Genomic DNA, 6337 nt, shown 5'->3' with positions numbered 1-6337 from the left:
ATACGTATATTTGGTTTGCATAAGGTTGCATGATAAATTTCGAAATTTATCTGGAAAAACAATGTTGCGGTTTATCGGTTTTAACTAAATAATCATAAAAACATGTGAAAAATTATATTCATTAACTTTTCAATTTTAGATCTGAAAAAGATAATAAAATGCAACATATGATGTTTTTCTTTAGTCATAGAGTATGTTTTATTAATATTTCACTAATAAAGTCACTATTCATGCTATTTTACTTCAAAAATCCATAAATCATGCAAAAAGACTTCAATATAGCCTATTATTTTACACACATCTTGTAAAATTGCATGTGACAACATACTAAATTTCTATGACCAGATTCAAAATTTATCTCATATTAACCTATTTTTCACTTCAATCCGATTTTAATAATGAAAAATCCATTTTTCGAGCATAAGAAGTCCAAAAATTATGAAAATTTACAGGTTATCTCAAAATAATATATGTGACAACATATCCAAAAATCACTGGAAAATTCGAAGATTAGCTAATTTTAGTCCGAAAATAACATTTTTACTCATAAAATCATATTTTAATGCCATTATTGTATAATATGAACAATAAAAATCCATAAATTAACCAAAATATCCTAAAAAAATTTTAGGACCAGAAATTTTAACATGCATGTTGATTTTCGTGATATTTCATAATAACACAAATTTAACAAGTTTTGTATGTTAATCATATAACTCGGAAAAACTTTTAACCGATTTGCATGCAAACAACCAAGGCTCTGATACCAATTGAAGGAAAAGTAGATCTATATACTTAACATATTCCTATATGTTATATTTTAATTTGTCATAAAATTAATGGTGATCTTATGCATGCAAACTTATAAACAATATAAAGAAGAAATCTTTATCTTACATTGGAATATTGGTTTATATGGGCACAAGAGAGATCTCCTTTCTCTCTTGTTCTTGTGCTTTCCTTAGTGGAAGAACTAAGATCCAAGTGTAGGATCTCTCCCAAAGCTTAATACCCAAAGCACACTCTTAATTAAAATTAATATTATGAATACTAGACAATATTAATTTTGTAAGAAAAATTGACCCAAAAATATTATGGAACTCTCTATTTTTCGGTTAGAGAGAAGGAAGAGAAAGAAGAGTTTTTATCTTTCTAAAACTTAAATTTTAGATGAAAAATAATGAATAATACACTAACTACATTTAGTGTATATTAGGTGAAATAAGATGAAAAACCAAAGTGGTTTTTCATCTCAAAAAATCGGGTGGAAGGGGGGGATTAGAGGGAGCCAATGCATGCTTGAGTTGTTCTTTACAATGAGCATTAGGGTTGCATGGCTAGTTTAGTAGGTAATCATCGTGTTTACCACTCACATTATAAACACAATATTATCCTTAATCCTCCTTAATTTCGGTACATATGTGTAAAATGGAATCCATTTTATTTTTGTCAATTTGTCTTATGTCACATGTCATAAGTTACATAAAATTGTTATGTATTTTTAACATATTAAAAATCAACGTATTAATAAAAATACGTCATATATAAAAATCGACTTAGTAATTCATAATTACTTGTACCAAAATATTTTACCAATTTATAAATCACAATAAATTGTATTTATAATAATTCATTCAATTTCAATTGTTTCCTTAAACAATAATTTCATCTGAGTATTGAAACAATTCGGTTACTCAGACCGTATCTCATTTAATCAAATTTCAATGAGATACGTAAATAATACTTCCAAAATCTTCCGTCAATTTTAAATAATTTAATTGACTCGTAACGTTATACGATCAATTAAATGATCAATTAAGAGTGTTGCCCTATAGGTATGACCTAGGGGATCAACTGATCACCACCGTCGCACGACAGTAATGTCAAACTCTAGTCAGCCAATCATTACCGATATGTGTGGACCAGTTGACAGTAAAAATTACTTCCTAATTGTATTCTTTATAATGAGACTTAAACATGTGATCATCATGAGCAACAGTCGTGATCGCATTATTGTCGGAGGACATATATTCCAACAAACACGTTCCCCGGTCTTCCATTTACAAGAACCTAGAAAGACACAGTTTTAATACATTCCATAATCCAAGAAATCCAAGTAGGATTAAAACCTATTTACGTAAAAGTCTCTTCAATAAAGTTTCATTCAAGTCGATCATATGCTTTCTCCATATAAAGTTTAATAGCAATCCACTCTCCTTTACCTTTTTTTACGTTTAAAGGAGTTAAAGATCTCATGCGCTAGAAGGATATTATCTTGAATAAAGCGATTAGGTGTAAAAGCACCTTTATATGGATGTATAACCTTATGTAATACACTTCAGAGACGAGTTGCTAAAATTTTCGAAATAATTTTATAAATTGTTGAACAAAGATTAATTGGCCGAAAATGGTTTGCTGATTGAGGATTATCAATTTTAGGGATTAATGCTATAAAAGTATGATTGACTTCTTCAAGGAGTTTACTAGAATGAAAAAATGCTAAAACTGCTATAGTAACATAATTTCCTACTATATCCCAGTATTTTGGAAAAAATTCCACAGGATAGCCATCAGGTCCAGGACTTTTATCTGCAGCTAAATTGAAAACAATTTCATTAACCTCTTCCTTACTAATCTTACTCGTAAGAAAATTGTTATCTTCATCCGTTATTGTTCCACTAATAGATTTGAAGTCCTCATTTTTATCAAAATGACAGAGTTGATTCTTTGTAAACCTCAACTTGAACTCATTAGATATTTCTTGTCGAATGAGATCTTGATAATAAAGCTGATGTGACCATTATTTGAGCACATTTAGTCCCCGAATTAGCCTCGTTCCTATGCTTTTTAGTGCATATTTGGGTCATTTACTATCTTTAGTCCTTTGTTTTGCATATTCTTTGAGGTTTTGTCCCTTGGTAGGAGAGGGGCAAAATGAAGCTAAATTGATCGAATCTAATGACCAAGCATCAAGGAGAAGACAAGACTAGAAGGCCTTTGTACATATTATAGTAGATGGGCAATGATGAAGAAATCCTTCCATCCCCGACTAAATCCCGGAGGATTATTGGAAGAAGAAAAGAAGAAAAGGAAGCTGTGACACAATCCGCCCGTCCAACAAAGAAGACGCCCGTCCAAGACGTGAGGAATCCGAGCGTCTTTGCAAAAGGGACGCCCGTCCAACCACCCACAATTCGCTCATCCAGCATACAAATCCGCCCGTCCAGCCACCAGAAAATCCGCCCGTCCTGACACCTTGGACGCTCGGATTCCCTTACAGTCATATACGTCCTTTTCTTTCCTCCATGAAAGATGCGCATATTTATGAAAGACCGGCAAAAAGGAGACTCGCATCTTTTCTGAGAGGAGCGATTCCTCAAGGACTTAATCGTCATTTAAGCCCTTAGTAAACCCTAATTTGTGTACCCAATCCCCACTATAAATACCCCATTAGTCTAATTAGATAATCATGTTCTTCTTATCAATCCTTAGTGTAGTTTATATCATTCTAATCTCTTCTTAATCTTGTAATCAACTTCTAATTAAATATTAATATAAATCTCATTTCCTTAATCTCTCTTTTGTTCATCTTTTATTTTGGGTAATTGAAGATTATTTGGGTTATTATTGGGAGATTGACAACCTTCCAATCATTCATCAAGTACTTCTATTATTCTTTGCTTTATTTTGGAATCATTAGTAGGTATAATCCTCTTAATCCCTTTTTAATTATTGTTAATCATCTTCATTTATTCATCATGTTTGCTTTGTTAATGTGATTGACAACCTTGTTAACATGTTAAACTTGATAATGAGTGAGTAGTTTCCTTAACTAGGGTTAATGGGTAATTAGGGGAAACCAACATGGGGAATGATTCATGCTTAATTTAATATGTTTTCATAGTATATTTGTTTGCTTGTTGTGATCTCAACTTATGCACATGTTATGTTTGATGAAATGCGAGCCTATGAATACTTGCATTTTTTACCCATCACCTACCTTTTCAATGAGACTTGTAAGACATAAACCAACTCGAGTCTCATTAGACCATGCATATAGTTGAGTAGGGAGGATTAAGTTGACTTGTAGGTGTTGTACAATCTAATCGATTCGGCTCCGGGACCCAAACCTTCCTAGGATTGTAAGATATAAACCAACTCGATCCATCACAACAATAATTGCTTGCTTATAATTTGAGAATTTGTTTGTATGATCAATTCCCATGAATCCCCTATGACCCCATGACACCCTAGTGCTTTTAATCAATTGTTTACAACTCATTTTAACAATCTTGCTTGTTTACTTTTATTGCTATTTAGTTTAGTGATCTTCTTATCTCAACCCCAAATCGTGACACCCCTAGGCACCGCTACTTGCAATCGAAAATCCTACATCAATACCCGTCCCTTGGGATCCGACCTTTACTTGCCTCTTTACTAATAGTAGAGTTGTTTGTGAAGTTCTAAATATTGTTTTGGTCTAGGTGCTCCTAACGACAGGTAACCGAAAAGTAAAGCTCCGAAGAGTAAATCCCGACCAAAAAATGGCGTCGTTGCCGGGGACGGTGTTAACTTGATTTGATTTTCTTAGATTGTTATTAGTTGTGTCTTTCTTTGCCTTGGGGAAGTAAAACTTCTCAAGGTTTGTTCTAATTTTTTTCAAGTTGTTTGATATTTTGCATGTCTAGAAGATCACAAGGTAACTTGTTACCCATTGATCACGAAATTGAAAGGACTTTGACAAACAATAGAAGACTTGCTAGAGGTACTTTGAGAGGTATTGGTGAGGTTGTGGATATTCAACCAAACACTATTGAGTTCGTCAACCCTTTTGCAAGAGAAGGTGAGGAGAACCCAACACCCAATCCAACACAAAATCAACCCACAATGCCTAAATTTTCATCACATTCCGTACCAACCGAGGAGAACCTACCCAATGGTACTCCCACACCACAACACTTAACCGGAAATTTCATTGCTAAATCCGCATTTATCCAATTAGTCGAAAGAAGCCAATTTGGGGGGATGCCTAGTGAAGACCCTCACTCTCACATGGAAACTTTTTGTGACTATTGTGATGCGATTTCACAAACCGGTGTAACTCAAGACCAAATTCGATGGGTCTTATTTCCTTTTTCTCTAATTGGCACCGCAAAACAATGGTTGAAAGGCCTTGATAAGGCTACTCTTGGAATTGACTCTTGGAAAAAGTTGGCTCTAGCTTTCTACAAAAAATTCTACCCTCCGGAAAAGACTAACATGCTAAGAGCTCAAATTACGGGTTTTAAGCAAAGGGATGAAGAATCTTTGTATGAAGCTTGGGAGCCGTTCAAAGGAATTTGTCGCTCATGTCCTCATCATGGACTTAGCGAATGGTTCTTGGTACAACAATTTTGGAATGGTCTTTATGAAGACTCAAGAAACATTCTCAACATGGGATCAAATGGTATGTTCACCGAAGTTGACGATAATCAAACTTGGAACAAGATTGAGGAAATGGCGGTCCATAACTCACAATATAGTAGACCCCGCAAGGCTACTAGATGAGAAAAGCATGAAGTGGACTCTATTACTCAATTGGGTGCTCAACTTAGTGCTCATATTGATACCATAAACTTGAAGTTTGAGAAGGCTATGGCTAAACTTGAAGAAGCCTCAAAATCACCAAAGCATCATGTTAATGCCATGGTAGCATCTTCATCAATCCCAAGTGGGATATGTGAGAATTGCGGAACTTTGGGACATGACCAAAGTGAATGTAGGGGAACAAATGAACAAGTGAATGCTTTTCAAGCATACAAGAGTGGTACCCCTTATTCCAATTATTACAATGAAAACACAAAATTCCACCCAAATCTCTCATACAAAAGCCAAAATGTTCAAAACCCTCAACCAACATACACCCCACCTCCCATGAGAAACCAAAACCAAAGACCCTTTTTCAACCAAAACCAAGGTTACCAAAATCAAACTCCATACAATCAACAAAATGACCAAGGTTTTGATGTTCAAAAAGCGGTCCTCCAAATGCAAAAGAATCAACAAGAATTTTTCACTCAAATGCAAAAGGATAGCCAAGCAAAAGACATCACCATCAACAACATCCTAGCCCACACAAAAATGTTGGAAACTCAATTGATCCAACTAGCATCTTCAAGTTTTCAAAGACAAAAGGGGTAATTACCACCTCAAAGTAATCCCCCAAGATATGAAACGGTTAGTGACATTCACTTGAGGAGTGGTACGAGGTATGAAGGACCAAAGAAGCAAGTTGAGGATGAAGTTGTGGAAGCTAGTGAGAAAGAAGAAGTTGTGCAAAACTCTAAGGAAGGAGAAC

General features: G+C 34.4%; 1 non-coding gene across 1 annotated transcript; it reads right to left on the bottom strand.

Annotated features, from left to right (window-relative positions):
* Nucleotides 1–5259: 5259 nt before the first annotated feature.
* LOC141644578 (small nucleolar RNA R71) lies at nucleotides 5260–5366 on the bottom strand. The gene has a single exon (XR_012544191.1). It is a non-coding gene; the product is annotated as a small nucleolar RNA R71 (small nucleolar RNA).
* Nucleotides 5367–6337: the final 971 nt, after the last annotated feature.

This window comes from Silene latifolia, chromosome 2 (assembly GCF_048544455.1).
Source record: "Silene latifolia isolate original U9 population chromosome 2, ASM4854445v1, whole genome shotgun sequence".
NCBI lineage: Eukaryota > Viridiplantae > Streptophyta > Magnoliopsida > Caryophyllales > Caryophyllaceae > Silene > Silene latifolia.
This window is presented reverse-complemented; position numbering and strand designations above follow the sequence as displayed.